The 23,298-nt window shown below is 36.8% G+C and overlaps 2 non-coding genes across 2 annotated transcripts; both read left to right on the forward strand.

The window, feature by feature from the left end:
• Nucleotides 1-21,024: 21,024 nt before the first annotated feature.
• LOC120100212 (U7 small nuclear RNA) lies at nucleotides 21,025-21,089 on the forward strand. The gene has a single exon (XR_005499992.1). It is a non-coding gene; the product is annotated as a U7 small nuclear RNA (small nuclear RNA).
• Nucleotides 21,090-22,835: 1,746 nt separating this feature from the next.
• Nucleotides 22,836-22,897, forward strand: LOC120100214 (U7 small nuclear RNA). The gene has a single exon (XR_005499994.1). It is a non-coding gene; the product is annotated as a U7 small nuclear RNA (small nuclear RNA).
• The last annotated feature ends 401 nt before the right edge of the window (nucleotides 22,898-23,298 follow it).

Here is a 23,298-nt window from a genome sequence, read left to right on the forward strand (position 1 = left end):
ATGCTCTTGGGGAATATCATTACTAAGAAAATTATTTTTAAAGTGACAATTTCACTAATTCATATTCAAGTGAAGAATATTTTAGTGGTTTCATTAAAATGTGTTAAAACCCTAAAGGTCTTTCTTTCCTGTATCAACATTATTTTATTTTATATCTTGAAATGTAGAAAGGAAATAGAAAATAAAACTTACTATTAAAGTCAATATCTATCATGAATGTTTTTATATGAATTGTGTGACTCCACACGAATTTTCTTTATGAATATCTTTGCTAAGTATTTTTTATGTTTGTTTGTTTTTGCTTGTTTTTTTCCTGGCTTCTAATGATATCTTTATCAATAAATTTTTAAAAAGCTTTCTATAAGTAGTTGCAAAACAAAAACAAAATATTAGTTCAACTCAGTAGTATGCTTGGGTTCTACTGATACAGAAAACTAGTCCAACCACTGATATGCAATATTGACATATCTTATCATGGTTGCATCATAAAGAAGTTGTGTACAAGGATAAGAAATTAAGTGCAACTCATCAAGAAGATGATTTTATGTTCATGAAGGATAGGCTTTATTCTCAGTACTTAGATGGCATAGGCAGGTAGATTTATGTGGGATCTAGCAACATGGTCTATATAGCAAGTTCCAGGATAGGTATAGCTACATAGAGAAACTATGCCTAAAAATAAGTAGGTAGATAAATTGTGGCAGTAACTAACCAATAAATATCTGTCTTAAGATTCACTTTGCAAGATGAATCCTATACATGACTCTGCTTGGGTGACCAAAAATCTGATGACACAACCCAGTGCCTAGGTCAAATCCAAATAATACATATCTAAGAAAAAGGAAAAAATGTACTGATAAAGTGACCCCTAATGATATTTTGTTATACGCATAGATGGATTCCTTGTTCAATCATTACCAGTAAAGCTTCCTTCTGTAGCAGATGGGAACAAATGTAGAGACCCACTGCCAGGGATTAATCTGAGAGTGAGTGAATCTGGAACATTCAACCCTAAATTGGATTTCCAACAAATCTTCCCCCAGGTACATCATAGAACCTTGCTAAAGAGGAGGCAAAAAGATTTTAAGAGCTAGACAGAATCGAAGACACCAAAAAGGCAAGGACCCCTAAAGTATCATGAACAAAGTTCATATGAACTTACAGAGACTGAAGCAGAATATGTGACATCTGCACAGGTCTGCACCAGGTTCCTCTGCACATATGGCTTTTATTTTAGTGTTTTATGGTATTCCTGAGCATGCGTGGATCTCAGTCTTATGCCTTCTTTTGGGTTCGTTTCCTTTGCTGGTTTGACATATATGAATTCAATTTAATAATGTTTGTTTTACTAAATTTTTTTCTTGTTAAATTTAAAAGATGAATAAATAAATGCAATCCTATCCATTAGGATAAATATTAATAAATAAATTTGTTTATATTTATGCAAGGAAAGGAGAAATATGTCTTTTGTAATAGAATGAAACAGGCAATATCAATCACTCCAGGACAGATATCATCAGGAGTTCTTGACCAACAAATAATGGACTCCATGGTTCGATATGTTGTTGTTCAGTGTGTGTGTGTGTGTCTGTGTATTTGTGTGTGTTTCTGTGGGTATATGTTTGTATGTATCTGGGTGTGTATGTCTGTTTGCGTGTGTGTGTGTGTGTGTGTGTGTGTGTGTGTGTGTGTTTGTATGAATGTGTGCATATGGTCATAATTTTGTGGGGTTTTAGTGGTTTGTTTTTGGAAGACATATTTTATTTTATATATTTTGGGCATTTTCTTGTATTGGGGTTTTGGGTTTTTTTTTTTTGAGAAGTATGTTTAATTTGGTGAGTAGGGAAGACACTTGAGAATGAAGATAATATGATGAATTTATATAGATTTGATAATTGTTTTAAATAAGAAAGTATATAGATAAATAGAAGATACCAAGAAGTGAGGAGCGAGATGGAGAAAGAGGGACAGAGACAGAGAGAGACAGAGGAGATAAGAAAAACAAAGAAACTGTTGTTTTAGTTTTTAGGGTGCATTTCACAGGTTCCTATGTACAAATCTTGTGGTTCACACACTGTAATTTTTTTCATGTCAATACCACTTAGCACCCTGTTCTTTGTAACAATTTTCATTTCCCAATGCTAGATAGCTTTCTGTGGACATTCACGCTTACTGCTGTGGAACGATGTAACAAAATTATTAAAAAGATAATGTAAAGCGGAAAAAGCTACTGGTCCAAAACATACAGGAAATCCAGGACTCAATGAGAAGATCAAACCTAAGGATAATAGGTATAGAAGAGAGTGAAGACTCCCAGCTCAAAGGACCAGTAAATATCTTCAACAAAATCATAGAAGAAAACTTCCCTAACCTAAAGAAAGAGATGCCCATAAGCGTACAATAAGCCTACAGAACTCAAAATAAATTGTACTAGAAAAGAAACACCTCCCGACACATAATAGTCAAAACACCAAATGCACAAAATAAAGAAAGAATATTAAAAGCAGTAAGGAGACCCGCGGATCCCGGCCCGCAGCAGCTCTCTGCTCCCAGACCCGGTGAGAGAGAGACCCAACCGCCTGGTCAGGTGGGCACTCCTGAGGCGGAAGAGACCACCAACACTGCTCACCCCTGCCCACATCCCTGGCCCAAGAGGAAACTGGATAAGGCCTCTGGGCTCCCGTGGGGGAGGGCCCAGGAGCAGCAGGACACCTGCCTGAGACACCACCGGAACCTGAAAGAAACAGACCTGATAAACAGTTCTCTGCACCCAAATCCCGTGGGAGGGAGAGCTAAACCATCAGAGAGGCAGACAAGCCTGGGAAACCAGAAGAGACTGCTCCCTGCACACACATCTCGGACGCCAGAGGAAAAAGCCAAAGACCATCTGGAACCCTGGTGCACTGAAGCTCCCGGAAGGGGCGGCACAGGTCTTCCTGGTTGCTGCCACTGCAGAGAGCCCCTGGACAGCACCCCACGAGCGAACTTGAGCCTCAGGACCACAGGTAAGACCAAATTTTCTGCTGCAAGAAAGCTGCCTGGTGAACTCAAGACACAGGCCCACAGGAACAGCTGAAGACCTGTAGAGAGGAAAAACTACACGCCCGAAAGCAGAACACTCTGTCCCCATAACTGACTGAAAGAGAGGAAAACAGGTCTACAGCACTCCTGACACACAGGCTTATAGGACAGTCTAGCCACTGTCAGAAATAGCAGAACAAAGTAACACTAGAGATAATCTGATGGCGAGAGGCAAGCGCAGGAACCCAAGCAACAGAAACCAAGACTACATGCCATCATCGGAGCCCAATTCTCCCACCAAAACAAACATGGAATATCCAAACACACCAGAAAAGCAAGATCTAGTTTCAAAATCATATTTGATCATGATGCTGGAGGACTTCAAGAAAGACATGAACACACTTAGGGAAACACAGGAAAACATTAATAAACAAGTAGAAGCCTACAGAGAGGAATCGCAAAAATCCCTGAAAGAATTCCAGGAAAACACAATCAAACAGTTGAAGGAATTAAAAATGGAAATAGAAGCAATCAAGAAAGAACACATGGAAACAACCCTGGATATAGAAAACCAAAAGAAGAGACAAGGAGCTGTAGATACAAGCTTCACCAACAGAATACAAGAGATGGAAGAGAGAATCTCAGGAGCAGAAGATTCCATAGAAATCATTGACTCAACTGTCAAAGATAATGTAAAGCGGAAAAAGCTACTGATCCAAAACATACAGGAAATCCAGGACTCAATGAGAAGATCAAACCTAAGGATAATAGGTATAGAAGAGAGTGAAGACTCCCAGCTCAAAGGACCAGTAAATATCTTCAACAAAATCATAGAAGAAAACTTCCCTAACCTAAAAAAAGAGATACCCATAGACATACAAGAAGCATACAGAACTCCAAATAGATTGGACCAGAAAAGAAACACCTCCCGTCACATAATTGTCAAAACACCAAACGTACAAAATAAAGAAAGAATATTAAAAGCAGTAAGGGAAAAAGGTCAAGTAACATATAAAGGCAGACCTATCAGAATCACACCAGACTTTTCGCCAGAGACTATGAAAGCCAGAAGATCCTGACCAGATGTCTCATAGACCCTAAGAGAACACAAATGTCAGCCCAGGTTACTGTATCCTGCAAAACTCTCAATTAACATAGATAGAGAAACCAAGATATTCCATGAAAAAACCAAATTTACAAGTATCTTTCTACAAATCCAGCACTACTAAGGATAATAAGTGGTAAAGTCCAACAAAAGGAGGCAAGCTACACCCTAGAAAAAGCAAGAAACTAATCTTCTTGGCAACAAAACAAGGAGAAGAAAAGCACACAAACATAACCTCACATCCAAATATGAATATAACAGGAAGCAATAATCACTATTCCTTAATATCTCTCAACATCAATGGTCTCAACTCCCCAATAAAAAGAAATAGATTAACAAACTGGATATGCAATGAGGACCCTGCACTCTGCTGCCTATAGGAAACACACCTCAGACACAAAGACAGACACTACTTCAGAGTGAAAGGCTGGAAAACAACTTTCCAAGCAAATGGTTGGAAGAAGCAAGCTGTAGTAGCCATTCTAATATCAAATAAAATCAATTTTCAACTAAAAGTCATCAAAAAAGATAAGGAAGGACACTTCATATTCATCGAAGGAAAAATCCACCAAGATGAACTCTCAATCCTAAATATCTATGCCCCAAATACAAGGGCACCTACATATGTAAAAGAAACCTTACTAAAGCTCAAAACACACATTGCACCTCACACAATAAAAATAGGAGATTTCAACATCCCACTCTCATCAATGGACAGATCAGGGAAACAGAAATTAAACAGAGACGTAGACAGACTAAGAGAAGTCATGAACCAAATGGACTCTACAGATATTTATAGAACATTCTATCCTAAAGCAAAAGGATATACATTCTTCTCAGCTCCTCATGGTACTTTCTCCAAAATTGTCCATATAATTGGTCAAAAAACGGGCCTCTACAGGTACAGAAAATAGAAAGAATCCCATGCGTGCTATCAGACCACCACGGCCTAAAGCTGGTCTTCAATAACGATAAGGGAAGTATGCCCACATATACGTGGAAGTTGAACAATGCTCTACTCAACGATAACCTGCTCAAGGAAGAAATAAAGAAAGAAATTAAAGACTTCTTAGAATTTAATGAAAAAGAAGGTACAACATACCCAAACTTATGGGACACAATGAAAGCTGTGCTAAGAGGAAAACTCATAGTTCTGAGTGCCTGCAGAAAGAAACAGGAGAGAGCATATGTCACCAGCTTGACAGCACATCTAAAAGCTCTAGAACAAAAAGAAGCAAATACACCCAGGAGAAATAGAAGGCAGGAAATAATCAAACTCAGAGCTGAAATCAGCCAAGTAGAAACAAAGAGGACCATAGAAAGAATCAACAGAACCAAAAGTTGATTCTTTGAGAAAATCAGCAAGGTAGATAAACCCTTAGCCAGACTAACGAGAGGACACAGAGAGTGTGTCCAAATTAACAAAGTCAGAAATGAAAAGGGAGACATAACTATAGAATCAGAGGAAATTCAAAAAATCATCAGATCTTACTATAAAAGCCTATATTCAACAAAACTTGAAAATCTGCAGGAAATGGACAATTTCCTAGACAGATACTAAGTACCGAAGTTAAATCAGGAACAGATAAACCAGTTAAACAACCCCAAAACTCCTAAGGAAATAGAAGCAGTCATTAAAGGTCTCCCAACCAAAAAGAGCCCAGGTCCAGACGGGTTTAGTGCAGAATTCTATCAGACCTTCATAGAAGACCTCATACCAATATTATCCAAACTATCCACAAAATTGAAACAGATGGAGCACTACCGAATTCCTTCTATGAAGCCACAATTACTCTTATACCTAAACCACACAAAGACACAACAAAGAAAGAGAACTTCAGACCAATTTCCCTTATGAATATCGACGCAAAAATACTCAATAAAATTCTGGCAAACCGAATCCAAGAGCACATCAAAACAATCATCCACCATGATCAATTAGGCTTCATCCCAGGCATGCAGGGATGGTTTAATATACGGAAAACCATCAACGTGATCCATTATATAAACAAACTGAAAGAACAAAAACACATGATAATTTCATTAGATGCTGAGAAAGCATTTGACAAAATTCAACACCCCTTCATGATAAAAGTCCTGGAAAGAATAGGAATTCAAGGCCCATACCTAAACATAGTAAAAGCCGTATACAGCAAACCAGTTGCTAACATTAAACCAAATGGAGAGAAACTTGAAGCAATCCCACTAAAATAAGGGACTAGACAAGGCTGCCCACTCTCTCCCTACTTATTCAATATAGTTCTTGAAGTTCTAGCCAGAGCAATCAGACAACAAAAGGAGGTCAAGGGGATACAGATCGGAAAAGAAGAGGTCAAAATATCACTATTTGCAGATGATATGATAGTATATTTAAGTGATCCCAAAAGTTCCACCAGAGAACTACTAAAGCTGATAAACAACTTCAGCAAAGTGACTGGGTATAAATTTAACTCAAATAAATCAATAGCCTTCCTCTACACTAAAGAGAAACAAGCCTAGAAAGAAATTAGGGAAACGACACCCTTCATAATAGACCCAAATAATATAAAGTACCTCGGTGTGACTTTAACCTGTAAAAGATCTGTAAAATAAGAACTTCAAGACTCTGAAGAAAGAAATTGAAGAAGACCTCAGAAGATGGAAAGATCTCCCATGCTCATAGATTGGCAGGATTAATATACCAAAAATGGCCATTTTGCCAAAAGCGATCTATGATTCAATGCAATCCCCATCAAAATACTAATTCAATTCTTCAAAGAGTTAGACAGAACAGTTTGCAAATTCATATGGAATAACAAAAAACCCAGGATAGCTAAAACTCTTCTCAACAATAAAAGGACTTCAGGCAGAATCACTATCCCTGAACTCAAGCAGTATTACAGAGCAATAGTGATAAAAACTGCATGGTATTGGTACAGAGACAGACAGATAGACCAATGGAACAGAATTGAAGACCCAGAAATGAACCCACACACCTATGGGCACTTGATTTTTGACAAAGGAGCCAAAAATATCCAATGGAAAAAAGATAGCATTTTCAGCAAATGGTGCTGGTTCAACTGGAGGTCAACATGTAGAAGAATGCAGATCGATCCATGCTTATCACCCTGTACAAAGCTTAAGTCCAAGTGGATCAAGAGCCTCCACATCAAACCAGATACACGCAAACTAATAGAAGAAAAGCTACGGCAGCATCTCAAACACATGGGCACTGGAAAAAATTTCCTCAACAAAACACCAATGTCTTATGCCTTAGTGAAATTCATAGGCAAATGGTTGGAACTGGAAAATATCATCCTGAGTGAGGTAACCCAATCACAGAAAAACGCACATGGTATGCACTCATTGAATACTGCCTGTTGGCCCAAATGCTTGAATTACCCTAGATGCATAGAACACATGAAACTCAAGACAGATGATCAAAATGTGAATTTGTCACTCCTTCTTTAAAAGGGGAACAAGAATACCCTTGGCAGGGAATAGAGAGGCAAAGATTAAAACAGACACAGAAGGAACACCCATTCAGAGCCTGCCCCACATGTGGCCCATGCATATACAGCCACCCAATTAGACAAGATGGATGAAGCAAAGAAGTGCAGGCTGACAGGAACTGGATGTAGATCTCTCCTGAGAGACACAGCCAGAATACAGCAAATACAGAGGCGAATGCCAGCAGCAAAGCACTGAACTGAGTATAGGACCCCCGTTGAAGGAATCAGAGACAGAACTGGAAGAGCTTGAAGGGGCTCGAGACCCCATATCTACAACAATGCCAACCAACCAGAGCTTCCAGGGACTAAGTCACTACCTAAAGACTATACATGGACTGACCCTGGAGTCTGTCAGGTAGCAATGAATATCCCAGTAAGATCACCAGTGGAAGGGGAAACCCTTGGTCCTGCTAAGACTGAACCCCCAGTGAACGTTATTGTTGGGGGGAGGGCGGCAATGCGGGAAGGATGTGGAGGGGAACACCCATAAAGAAGGGGAGGGGGAGGGGTTAGGGGGATGTTGGCCCAGAAACAGGGAAAGGGAATAACTCTCAAAATGTAAATAAGAAATACTTAAGTTAGTAAAAAAAAAGTAATAAAAAAACCCAACTCCTCTTTGTACTGAACACATCCCACATATGTGAGCTCTGTGATTATTAAACACACACACACACACACACACACACACACACACACACACACACGCGCACACACACACATACAGAAAAAACTTTCCATTATTTTTACTACATATGTCTCCAAGCAACAAATTAAAAGTTTTTGAAATTGTCAGTAGATTTTACTCCTGTATCCCTTGGCTGTCAAAGACCAAAGATTCCATTACACATGTTCATGGTAATAATTATTCAGTATTTGTCTTTAGGCCCTCACCACAACTTTATTTTTACCCAATTTAACAAAGCAAGTACTACAATTTGTGTATGAAAACTACTCACATGGCTATACTCTACCTGAAGAATGCAGAATTCTTGTTAGAGCTAACCAAAACTACTTAGACCACAGATAATTTTCCCTGCTGATTTCTGATTGGTGCTCTTATCTTTTTAAAAGCTTCACTAGTGACCCTAATTAACATTTTATCTATGAGATGGTTATTTATTTTATATTTATGTCAGTGTGCTGATAGGATTGATGTCCAAATAAGTAAACACATGAGTTCTACCTCATTCCACTCACTCCTGAAACAGATTAACATACTAGGTAGAAGTGTAGACTATGGCCGTGGAGGAAAGAAAATGTGTTTTAACATGCACCCAATAACATGCAAGCCTAAGATACTGTTCCAGTTAAATAAAACACTTATTACTTGGTACCATTTTTTGTGACATAGAACTATATTAAACTCAATAGAAACATGAGTCATTTTGGAGAAAATAGTACCCGACAAATACATGGTCATGTAGAAAAGGAATTTCCTGTCCATAGTAAGTGAGTAAAACAAACAATGGGGATACAGCCATGTTAGTACACAGTGCACATCATATTGATGTGTACATAGCTCCATAGTGCACGGTGGGTTCTATAATACACATATGGGTACTATAATACCCAAGGTTCATAGCACAAATGAGGAAAGTGTCCTATCCATGGCACATCAAATCCTGCCAATACTGAACCCCCAGTGAGCGTAATTGTTGGGGGAGAGTGGTAATGGGGGGAGGATGGGGAGGGGAGCACCCATATAGAAGGGGAGGGGGAGGGGTTGGGGGATGTTGGCCAGGTAACCGGGAAGGGGAATAATAATCGAAATGTAAATAAGAAATACTCAAGTTAATAAAGATAAAAAAGAATCTTGAAAGAGAAGAATGCAATAAATAAATAAAATGAGTTTTAGTTTAAAGATTATTGGAGTTTACTTGTTTTACTTTAATTTGTTAAGACAGATTTACACCTTGAGATGCATACAGAACCATCTCAAAGATTTGAAAACTATACTGTAGCTTTTTTAAATGTTTTCCATAAAAAAATTAAATGAACTGATGTATTTATTTCTGTATATTTTTGTTTATAATTTTATTATCTTAAGTATTATTTTATGATCACTAGAATTAAATATCTAGTATAATTCCACAACAGTACAGAGATTTTTATATTCCATTAGGTCTACTTTATTAAATGACTAGAAAATAAGTTTGAGATACTCAAACATTATACTCTATTTGCACTGACAACTTATACTTTCAATTATCTATGTCCCATCACTCTCTTTCCAAAACCTCTGTTCATATAACCTAGAGCTAGTTTCCAGACCTATGCATATAAAGTCCCCCTCCCACAAACACCATCATTTAATGAATATAGATTATTTTCTTATGCAAAATATCCTGATTAAAGATTCCCTCCCTCTGCTCCTCCCATTTCTTCCCCACATCTCCTACCCTTCAGATTCACTCCCTTTCCATCTCTTCAGAGAAAAACAGTTTTCCATTGGACAATAACTGTTCATGACAAAATATCATGACATGATGGAGTAAAATTATCATGTGGGTATTGCAAGCCAACGGGAGAAAGTGTCCCAAGAGCATTCAGAGAATCATTCGTTTTTACAGTCTGGAATCCCTTCAAAATACTAATCTAAGAAAAGTGCAGCATGCACCCAAAAGACATGTTACAGACCCATTTAGGCCCCGTGACCCCTGATTTAGTGTCTGTTCGCTTATATGTATATTTCTTACTTGATTGAGACGGTCTTGTTCTCCTGGTGTCTTCCATCTTCTCTGTCTCATACATTTTCTTTGCCTTTCCTTCAGCAAGATTTCATGAGATCTGAGATGGAAGGATTTGGCAGAGATCTCCAATTTAATGCCTAGCTGTGGGTCTCTGCATCTGTTCCCATCTGCTGACAGAGGAAGTCTCTTCAATGGAGACTGGATATGACACTGGTCTATAAATGCAGCGGAATATCACTAAGAGCTATTTTATTGATATTTTCACTTTTTATAGATCATCAGTACTTGATTTTAACTTAAGTCTCAGCTATTTAGTCTCTGCTTCTTTCTTACCCTAGTAGTGGTGGGTATGGCATCCTTCGAGTATAGTGGGCATTAAGTTAAAACAAACTTTGTTTAGCTAATACCACAAGTTCTATTTTAACACTGCCTATGTATATATTTTTAGGCAGGACAGCATGTAAGTCAAATATGTGTGGCCAAGTAGATGTCTTCATCTATCTTTTCATAACCTACAGAGTGCATTACCACACCAAAAAGATTAGAACTTAGGGGTGAACTCTCCATATAGGCAACAGATCAACTTCTCAATGTTCAATGAGTTCTATTGTGGTTTCAGAAATGTGGCATCAATTGCAGTTTGTAAAAAGCAACTATGGTAACTGCCATGTTGATTTCCATAGTGGCTTATTGTAGGAATTTTATCAAACTGTGAACCCCAAGACTGTTATTTACTGAAAATAACAGCCTTAGTTGTGGCGTGGCACAGCCCTCAGCACACAATGTGAATCTCTGTGTCTGGAATACAGACATGTATTTGATAAACACTTTGAATCCCAAACAATGAGATAAATTTCATTTGTAGGAAGAACTATTCATGTTTGAAGATGATGTAACTGAGTGTCTGACAACTCAGAGAGAGATTTGAAAGAATACGACATACCCAACTCTTACAAGGATAGAGAGGAATGGAGAGCTATTTGAGAGACAGAAATAAAGGATGGAATTTTACTAAGAAAGAACAAGCTAGACACAGTGAAAATAGAACAAGTCATAAAATGAAAAGTAAGAAGACTAGAACATATTACCAAAGTTAGGATGAGGCCAAGAAAACACAGTTGCAGAAAGACAAGAGAGAGAAGCCTCTCTGACTGGCCTATAGGCTCAGTCAGCTTAGAGAGGGCTTTGAGCCAGAACAGCTGAGTTGAACCAACCAACCAGAGTTCAGAAAGAAGAAAGTGAGAGCTTATTCAGCAGTAAGTATCAGAGGATTAAAAACATTCCAGGCCTAGATAAGGTGGTATGGAGGCTAGAAGCTTCCAGGACTAGACATAGGTTAGTAGATGAAGGCAGTAAGTCTCAGAGATTATGATTATCTACAGGAAAATAAAGTTTATGTTTAAAGTGCTTTAAAAGTTAGCAATCCCACCAGCAATGGAGGGTGTTCCCCTTGCTACTCATCCTTGACACCATGAGGTGTCATCTGTATTATTGATCATAGCCATTCTGACAGATATTAAGGTGGAATTTTAAAGTAGTTTTCATTAGCAATTTCCTAATAAATAAGGATGATGGACATATCTTTAAGTGTTTCAAAGCCATTTCAGTTTCTTCTATCGAGAATATTTTGCCTAGATCAACACACCATATTTTAATTGGATCAGTTATTTTCTGAGATTTAGTAGCAAGCTAATTCTAAAGTTACTGGCCGTCACAAATTACCCAGTTTGGCAAATAATTTCATAAAAGTTGACAAAAAGTACTTGCTCAACACTTAACTATGGAATGTTAAAAGTGGGTAGTCCCCATAAAATAAGCATTTAAAACAGAAAGAACTACACAGAGGCAAGAATCAGGCTTATGCATGTAATCATTTAAAAAGAATTCTAAGATGTATCATTAAAGAAAAATAGGCTTCCTCTTACATTCTCATTTTAGAATGGCAGATATGCTAGAGAAAAGAAAATTCCCATCTCATATAAAGCTAAGAATAAATTGACAGTACATTGCATTTACTTCAAAATTTTTGTATATTTTGTACACTGACCCTGTGTCCAATATATATTTAGTGAATGCTTTCCCCACTAAATAGTGTGCCATTTCACTTGAAAAATAGTGTCCTCTATTGCTCAGAAGATTTGTAGTTTAATGTGGTACTATTTTTAATTGTTTATTTTAATGACTGAACTATTGAAGTCCTCTCACCTGTCAATGATTTCATATATATTCCTTCCTTCCTTCTCAGTCAAATCCAGCATATGTAGTTTTATGATAAGGTCCTAGAACCACATGGACTTGAGTTTTGTAAAGAGAGATAAGTATCTACTTTCATAAATCTACATGTAGTTCTATAGTTTTAACAGCAGTATTTTTGAAGATATCTCTTCACTATTATATATTTTTTGAAATCTTTATTAAAAATAAAATATTTATAGGTAAATGAAACCATATGACGATACTAATTAATTTCCACTGACCGACATGTCATTTGTACACTGATAACATGTTGTTTTAATTATTAAGTCTCCGTAGTATACCTTGAAATATGAATGTTTATAACTTTAGTAATATTTTTATTTCTCATGATTATTTTGGCTCTCCTAGGTCTTTTGTATTTTTAGGTAAATAATTTTAATTTCTAGAAGAATTGCCTTGTAATTTGATAGGAATAATGTTTTATCTGTAAATTGCTTCTTTATAGGATAAGAGTGACCATTTTCACAGCACTAATCCTAAAAATCTATGAGTATAGGAGTGCTTTCATCATGATATCTTCTTCAATTTTCTGTTTCTATGTTTCTTTCTTTCTTCATCTCATCTTTTAAAATCATCATAGTACTTGTCTTTAATGTCCTACGTTGTATTTATTCCAATATGTTATTCTAAAATATTTTTAGGTTAATATGAATGGTGTTGTTCTATTGGCAAATATCATAATTAAATATTTGAGACATATAACTAAGCATAAAATCCTCAAAATATGAAATAAAATAATTCAAAACACTCTTTTAAAAATAATTCATATCTTAGGGATTAGGCTAATAAAAATTAAAAGTACTTTGAGGTTTCATATTACCCCAGTCTGCATGTCCAGGATTAGTAAAACAGCAGATGTTTGTAAGGAGATGGTGGTAGAAAGCACATATTAATTAGGGAGAGTTAAATCGGGTAAATCCATTATGGTAATCAGTGTGGAGTTTCAAAACAAATGAATGATCAAACTACAACTAAAACAAACAAACTGAAAACAAAACTGATACCTAAGCTATTACAAGATCTAGACACACCATTCTTGGAAATAGGCACAAAGGACTCCCATTATGAACAAATGAAAACAGATTAGATGTCTATCAAAAGATGATTGGATATTAAAAGTTGATAGATTTACATATTAGACTCAGTTGTTAAGAAAAGTAAGTCAAGAATATCAGATGAAGTCTTAAATCATTATATGTGGTATTTATACTTAGTATACCCATAAAGGGCTTATAATGGTTAGGGAATGAAGACATAGGTATGGGAGCAAGTGCTGTAGATGAGAAGATAGAGAAATAGAGTATAGTGATAGAATGGGCTAAAGTAGAATAAAGCATCAGGAAGGTCTAAACTCAGGTAGTGGAATAGAAAGGACAGCAAAGGAACAACAAGGTGGAAGGATAGCCTAATTATGTATTATGTGTGCATATATATATATATATATATAAATTATATATATATAAATTATATTTATGATACAAGAGGGAAAATATAATCATCAGTTTTACCCAAACTTAAAAATTTGTGAGCTTTAATAATAACTGGTCTAGGAAGTTATATTCACTGTTTCAGTAGTGGCAAGAGCATTATGGGAGAGATCAAACATTTTATAACTGGAATATAGTCCTGTTCCGTAAGTTAAAGTTGTACATGGTATTATTACTGGGACAAGGATTTTAGGTAGACAGGCCATGGACCCAAGAGGCTGCTGAATGGGCATACTATTAAATTTATATTTAATGATCTATCATCATTAGATGATTATCTAATCATAATTATCATATCAAAATATTAATGCTTCTCTCAGCACAAACATGGATAACCAAAACCGGACCAAAACCGGACAAGGTGGACATAATAAAAGACTCAAGAACTGCTAGTCCCAGAAGGAACATTTGTACTATACTTCCTCCCTCCAAGGCTCTGGAACGATTTTAAAAGAGACAGTAAAAAGTGTAAGAGACAGGGATAGCAGCAATTATTACAGAGAATATGCTTCTTATCATAACAGGGCAGCTGTCAAATGAACTCAGAGCAGTTATCATAGCATGTGTAATATTTATGCGATCTCAAGCTAATCCAAACCCAAAATGGAAGAGGTAAGTAGTCAAGAAGTGATTCTACCTCTCTCTGAGGAGCTACTTGACATTTGTAGTTTCTGGGGAGAAACTACTTTCCTAAAACTACTTTTCCTAAAACTACACTTCTAATATACTTCAAGACATACTTCTAAGAGCATATAGGCAGCATATTTGAATTTGCTGGTTTAAAAGGAAATGTGCAGTCAGGAAATAGTAGTCAAATGAGGTACAAGTCAGAGAGGAGATGTGTGGGGGACTTGAACATGATCAAAATGCATTGCACGATGTTCTTAAATAGGTGATTTTAATGTTCATATTAATGTAAAATAACCAGTAGGAAACATATCAAGGACAAATGTCTATGATTTCATGGCAGGCAAAAATATATGTTAAAATGGTTAGTGAAGAGGAATGAATCAGAGTGCTAAAACTAAATCAATCACACGAAAGCAAAGGAGCATTTATTTCTCAAATAAAATGGAAAACAAAAAGGGAAAAGAAAGAATATTGCCAGAAAATACGTTTTGTGGTACATTTATGTCCCAATTTTATGAATAAATATCACAACAATACAGATGATGGTTTATGGCACTGTATAGAAGCATTGCTGTAGAGATCAAACACAAATGACTATACATAAATATGTCTGGTTTTGCTCGATAAATGAATATAATTATTCTAATTGGCTAATAATATTCAGTCTTAGAATGGAAAACTTAAAAGACCAACATTTTGGCTAGTGTATGCATCAACAGAGTCAATTTTGCTGGGTGTGATATTAAAAAAATTCTCAAGGTTGGCATCATGAAATTGTACATGGAATCTCTATAGTTATATAGAGATCTCTATGTAAAAGTGGTCTCTATCTGGTTTTTAATTGTTCCCTACCCTTTGGAATTATAGATAATTGAAGGACAAGTAGCTCCCAATGTTTATTGTATAAATGCTTTCAAAATTCTAGAACACTATTATTATTAACAAACACTTAACAGCTGTTTTGTATGTTTGCTCAAACATACCATAAGTTAATAGTGGGGTTTTTTTGATGCCTAGAATTTTTCAAAAAAAATACATGCATATATATCTTTGTATTAATACTCATAGGTACTTTTTCACAATAGCTTAATACAAAATAAGGTATATGTCAAGTGCTTGAATATCATTTAATTGAAAAATATTATTGATCTTTTAACAACAATAAAAGTTACTGTTATAGTCACTACACTCTTTTCTCAACTTTCAGTATGTTGAGAATCTAAAAGAAAAAATTCAATAATATGCAATAAGTGCATGAGAAATGACACCAATTCCATCTAATGAATATTTTAAATAAATTATTATGAACTTGCTGGTACAGCATACAAGTAGTTATTGAAAAGTATATATTCCATAAACCAAATATCTACTCTTATAGCAATAAGTTAGATCTAAATGACAGAACATATCGATGAAATGTCTGCACTACAAGAGAAATAAAATCCACAAGCACATGCAATTTTTATTTCAAGTAAGATGAAGTAATATAATGAATAACTCAATTTTGTGATAGCAAAACATAAATATTACATTCAATAGAGTGTTTTTTTAAATCATTACAATTAAAAGTATGCCAAGTTATTTTAAAAGAAACACATAAATCATAAAAGGAAAACAGAATAATAAAGGAGCCTAGAAAGAAAGCATTCATTGTAGCAACAGGAAAAATAACATCTAGTAGTTAATATGAACACATTATAGTTCTCTATTGAATTTATATGTACGTACATCAATCAGTCAGTCATTTATCTGTATACAATTCTACAAAAACATAAATCATGTAGAGCCTTTAACTGGAATAAAAAGATTTAAAAATATGACAGAACCTTCATAAAGTGAAATTGTCACTTTCAATGACACATGGAGCCAATATTGTTTTCCTTCTACCTTTGTAAAAAGATTGTTCGAGTGTTTTAGCACTCTAAGATAAAAAAAATACAATTTCTTTGAAAGCAGCTTGATTTTTATATCAAGTATTTTTTCAAGAGGCCTAAAAATATATAGCTTTCATCAAGAAATTGCTCTTTTCAAACTTCAATAAAAAGAAATAACATGTTCTACACTATTTAGAAAGTATTTCTAGTGAAATCATTTATTACATAAAAATAAGAAGATATGGTACTTGTCTCTCAATGGAACTTTAAACGGTTCAAGAGGCAGAACAAAGTGACTCACAGATTAATTATGAACTAATTTTGAAATGTAAAAAAAAAACCCAAATTTCTACATAATGTGGAGCCTGATATGTTAACAGTTCTTATCTATGGCACATTATGAAATTTAAAATTTTATATATGTAAGAATTTAATGAATGTATCTATACAAAGTATTCTATATAGTGGCACATGTAACATAGTTAAACTATAGTAAATATCCCAGGCCTGTGTTTGATAATGTTATATAGGAAGTTTATTATTTTCATTTCTTTCTATTATTCTAAATATTTTCTGTTAAGAGTGAAGTGTTATTTTTAAAAGTTGTAATCTAGAAATACATTATCTACAAGAACATAAAAGAAAGACTGCAGGCATGACTCAGCAATTAGTAGAAGCTGCTTTTTCACTTGTGAAACACTTTTATATTCCAAGACCCATATCAGACTGCTCAAAAACATCTGTATCTTCATTTCTAGGATCTCAAACCCTAGTCTTTCCTCTACAGGCACCCACCCATGTGAGCACACATACTCACACAGCCACAAGCATATGACCTTATGTTGAAGCAAAATAAAGCCCTATAAAGGAAAGAAAGAACCCAGTCAAGTATACTAAGAAAGTTAATGTCATATGAATTACTTTTTATGCAGTCACTTTTGGCACAAAGTATATAGAAATAACACTGATTTATATAGCATTCAATCCATAAGTTTAGTTTTCTGACAATAAATGATCTATTCAATTATCTGAATGTTCAAAAAGATCTAGGGAAAAAAAACAACATGAAAAATTTTAAGATTTTGCTAAATCTTCAATTTTTTAACATATTAAAATTGATTTTAGGAAAATAAGAAGAGAAATTTATCCCCGTATTGTGTTTGTAGGCACCTGTTGCCCTTTGGGATTTTCATGTGTCCTGGAAGTCTCAACTCAGATCCTATGGTTGTATGAAAAGCACTTTAAACAGCATCTTCACCAAATCCAAAATGTTTTTTATAGCATTGTCAAAGACTTTTGCTAGGTCCTGTAGGCTGCAGAAGGTGTGGCATGCCATGATTATGGCCCTTGCAGCGTAGCAAGCAGGGCATGGGCCTCTACACATGTTCGTTGTAGCTATAGGTGTAAGACATGCTTTATTTTTTAAAATAATTTATGTATTTGAGTATATGTTCTTCCTAGAGAGGAATGTCCTATCTGCCAAGCTTAATGATTCCATGATAATCAGAGAAAACATGATTCAAGGAAGTGAGAATGTGTCTATGTCACACAGAGACATTCAGGACTGCCTTTAAGGCTATAGGATAGGATTCGGGAAAATGTGAGTTCAAGAATATATGAACAGAATTTCTCACCTATGCAAAATATAAGGATACAATATGAAGTGAATGAGGGACTCCACAGATCTGAAAAAAACTGCACTAATGAGTCAGTAAAGGGAATGGAATGGGTAAAAATAAGGCTTAAAATCATCAAATGGAAAAAAGATACTATTTTCAGCAAATGGTGCTGGTTCAACTGGAGGTCAACATGTAGAAGATTGCAGATCGATCCATGCTTATCACCCTGTACAAAGCTTAAGTCCAAGTGGATCAAGCACCTCCACATCAAACCAGATACACTCAAACTAATAGAAGAAAAACTAGGGCAGCATCTCAAACACATGGGCACTGGAAAAAATTTCCTGAACAAAACACCAATGGCTTATGCTCTAAGATCAAGAATCAACAAATGGGATCTCATAAAACTGCAAAGCTTCTATAAGGCAAAGGACACTGTGGTTAGGACAAAACGACAACCAACAGATTGGGAAAAGATCTTTACCAATCCTACAACAGATAGAGGCCTTATATCCAAAATATACAAAGAACTCAAGAAGTTAGACCGCAGGGAGACAAATAACCCAATTAAAAAATGGGGTTCAGAGCTAAACAAAGAATTCACAGCTGAGGAATGCCGAATGGCTGAGAAACACCTAAAGAAATGTTCAACATCTTTGGTCATAAGGGAAATGCAAATCAAAACAACCCTGAGATTTCACCTCACACCAGTGAAAATGGCTAAGATCAAAAACTCAGGGGACAGCAAATGCTGGCAAGGATGTGGAAAAGGAGGGATACTCCTCCATTGTTGGTGGGGGTACAACCATTCTGGAAATCAATCTGGAGGTTCCTCAGAAAATTAGATATTGAACTGCCTGAGGATTCAGCTATACTCTTGGGCATATACCCAAAAGTTGCCCCAACATATAAAAAAGACACCTGCTCCACTATGTTCATAGCAGCCTTATTTATAATAGCCAGAAGCTGCAAAGAACCTAGATGCCCTTCAACAGAGGAATGGATACAGAAAATGTGGTACATCTACACAATGGAATATTACTCAGCTATCAAAAACAATGTCTTTATGAAATTCGTAGGCAAATGGAGGGAACTGGAAAATATCATCCTGAGTGAGGTAACCCACTCACAGAAAAACACACATGGTATGCACTCACTGATAAGTGACTATTAGCCCAAATGCTTGAATTATCCCTCGATGCCTAGAACAAATGAAACTCAAGATGGATGATCAAAATGTGAATGCTTCACTCCTTTAAAAGGGGAACAAGAATACCCTTGGCAGGGAATAGAGAGGCAAAGATTAAATCAGACACAGAAGGAACACCCATTCAGAGCCTGCCCCACATGTGGCCCATACGTATACAGCCATCCAATTAGGCAAGATGGATGAAGCAAAGAAGTGCAGGCTGACAGGAGCCGGATGTAGATCTCTCCTGAGCGACACAGCCAGAATACAGCAAATACAGAGGCGAATGCCAGCAGCAAACCACTGAACTGAGAATAGGACCCCCGTTGAAGGAATTAGAGAAAGAAGTGGAAGAGCTCGAAGGGGCTCGTGAGCCCTTATGAACAACAATGCCAAGCAACCAGAGTTTCCAGTGACTAAGCCACTACCTAAAGACTATACATGGACTGACCCTGGACTCTGACCTCATAAGAAGCAATGAATATCCTAGTAAGAGCATCAGTGGAAGGGGAAGCCCTGAGTCCTGCTAAGACTGATACTCCAGTGAACATGATTGTTGGGGGGAGGGCGGCAATGGGGGGAGGATGGGGAGGGAAACACCCATAAACAAGGGGAGGGATTAGGGGGATGTTTGCCCGGAAACCGGGAAAGGGAATAACACTCGAAATGTAAATAAGAAATACTCAAGTTAATAAAAAAAAATAAGGCTTATGTTTCAAGTAATAAAGGAGCATCGGGAATGGTGTAAGTAGTGATCTCTAGGCAGGATCCCACTCAACTAGCTTATTGTTTGTGTTTACAAAGGCACACAGATCTCTGAATGTATTGGCTGTGTTTTAAAAAAAGCACTTGCTGATTTTTTTCTAAAAAATCAAGGGGCTAAATTCATAAAATGTTGATTTGTGGGATAATCGGTAAAGGAGCCTGGGGTAAATAACTGAATTGATATATCAATAAAAGTCTGGGCTTTTGTTTGCAAGAGAGAACTACCCAGAGATGTAGGACGATGTCATTATGCAGGTGAAGGCAAGTACAAGATAGAAAGAGGCCTGTCATTGTATGAGAAGGAAGGATGAGCAGGAGAATAATTTTAGAGAGGAAGAGGCTAAGGAGAAGCAGCTTAGAAAACATGGAGGCGGATGTTAAATTTCCTCTCTGCATATTTATAGGTTGTTATGAATATTCTTAAAGGATGGATGTGTATAGGGCTTTATATGTCTAGGTGGGCAATTATATCCTATCAATTGGATCAGAGGTTAATGTATTGTGTGTTCTTTCATATGGCGATGTAATTGAGTTCAAGAGAGTGTGTGGTGGCTGGACACACTGGGCCTCCACAGAATTGGGATGTGTATGTCTGTCATTGTGGCAACCTGCCTTGGGAACTACATGGTTAGAGAGATTGTTGCTAGGCACAGAAAGTAGCCATTGGCAGTGTCATAAGGGATGGAGCTAAGCAGGGGAGATGCTTTGCAATCTAAGATGTAAATACCTAACAGTGTTTTGCGGCACTATGGTGAAGGTTCTAGTGTTGGATAAAATAAGCATTTTATAACTTTACCACAACACAGAGAGAACGGCTTAGAGAGCAAGCATAACTCTTTTAGGATTTTTCTGTTGGATTTTCTGACATTCATTAGAAAACCAAAAATCTAGTTAGAATGCTAAAACAGCTCTTTTAGAAATTGTCTAGCTGGTTTTCTGAAATTATTTTTGGAAAAGCCTAGAGAAATACAGAGAACTAGAACTATTACACTTTTTTAGAGTTATTCTGGTTTTCATTTTTATTACTTATTTTATTCATTTACATTTTAAATGATATCCCCCTTCCCAGTTTCTTTTCCACAAACCCTCCCACCTCTCCTCTTCACCTCCTCTTTTCCTCTATGAGGGTCTTCCTCCACCTACTCACCCACTCCCACCTCACTGTACTAGCATCTCTCTATGCTAGGGCATCAAGAACCCACAGGATCAAGGGCTTCTACTCCCGGTGATGCCAGATAAGACCTTCTTCTACTACATAATTATCTGCAGCCATTTATCCCTCCATGTATACTCTTTGGTTGGTGGTTAAGTCCATGGGAGCTCTGAGGCATCTGGTTATTTTATATTGTCTTACCTATGGGGTTATAACCCCTTTCAGCTCCTTCAGTCCTTCTACTAGCTCATCTGTTGTGGTCCCCAAGCTCAGTCTTATGGTTGGCTGTGAACAGTTGCATCTTTTTTAGTTAGGTATTGGCAGAAATTCTCAGGGAACCACTATACCAGGCTCCTATTAGCAAGTAATTCTTGGCTTCAACAATAGTGTTGAGTGTGGTTCTACAGATGGGATAGATCCCTATGTGGGGTGTTTTCTGGATGGCCCTTCCTTCAGTCTCTGTACCATTTTTGTCTCTATTTTTCCTTCGGACAGGAACAATTCTGGGTTAAACATTTTGTGATGAGTGGGTGACCCTATCCCTCAAGTGGTGGGCTGTGACTATATACTGGTTGTTGTCTCTACAGGTTCTATATCCCATTTATTTTGTATTTTGGATAAAGTCATCATGGTTGGGTCCAAGGAACCTCTTGCTTTCCCTGTGACTGGGACTTTCTAGTGGTCACCCACAGTTCCTCCATCTCCCAATGCTATTCTAATCAATGTCCTGACCCGCTGTACTTCTATCCTGTCCTATCCCATATGTGATCCTCCCTGCCTTTTTCTCATCCCTTTCCTTTCTCTCTTCCAGGTCCCATCCTCCCTCTACCTCCTGTGAGTATTTTGCTTCCTCTTCTATGTAGGATTGAAGGATCCACATTTTGAACTTTCTTCTTCTTGACCTTCATGTGATCTGTGAATTGTATTTTGGATTTTCTGAGCTTTTGGGGCTAATATTCACTTATCAGTGAGTGCATATTATATGTGTTCCTTTGTGTTTGGTTTACCTCACTCAGAATGATATTTTCTAGTTCCATCCATTTGTCTTAGAATTTCACAAAGTCACTGTTTTTAATTGCTGAGTAGTACTCCATTGTGTAAATGTACCACACTTTCTGTATTCATTCATCTGTTGCAGGGTATCTTTATTGTTTCTAGTTTCTGGCTATTATAAGTAAGTCTGCTACGGACATGGCAGAGCACGTGTCCTTGTGGTATGGCAGCATCTCTTTTGGGTATATGTCCAAGAGTGGTATAGCTGAGTCTTCAGGTAGGACTATTTCCAGTTTTCTGAGGAACCACCAGGCTCTTTTCCAAAGTGGTTTTACCAGGTTTCAATCCCACCAGCAATGGAGGAATGTTCCTTTTTCTCCACATCATTGTCAGAATCTGCTGCCCCCTGAATTTTTGATCTTAGCCATTCTGATTGATTGGTGTGAGATGGAATCTCAGGATCATTTTGATCAACATTTCTGTGATGATTAAGGATGTTGAACATTTCTTTTTGTGTAGCACTTTTCTGACTTTGGTCAGAGAATGAAAGAGCTATCCATAGAGCTATTATAGGTCTTTTAGAATTTTTCTAGCAGGTTGTCTGACTTTGGTAAGAAAACCCATAACCTAGAGAGCCATCTAGAGAGCTATCTTGAGAAGACTACGGAACTGTCAGGTTGGATCCATCACTGGATGCATAAAACCATAACCCACTTCTCGGGTTGGGCCTGAGATTAACACCTTTTCTTGGGTGCAATATCTGGGAAGGGAATCTTATTGGCTAAATCCTTCAGGCCTCTAGGTACCTCATTATGGAGAACTCTGCTTTAAACCTAGGTGACCATGGGACATGTTTCTTTTATGTGAGAAGCATAGCATGTGTTCCAAGTCAGGAGTCTTGCCGGTAGCTGGGAGTCACCAAAGCTTCAGGTGTGTGCCCACTGAGTCTCAAGGTCTAGAATTACTCTACCTTACCAAATTTCCTGGCATTGTTTTATATCCCACACTCAGGTTTGCCCACAGGT

This window comes from Rattus norvegicus, chromosome 1 (assembly GCF_036323735.1).
Source record: "Rattus norvegicus strain BN/NHsdMcwi chromosome 1, GRCr8, whole genome shotgun sequence".
Lineage (NCBI taxonomy): Eukaryota > Metazoa > Chordata > Mammalia > Rodentia > Muridae > Rattus > Rattus norvegicus.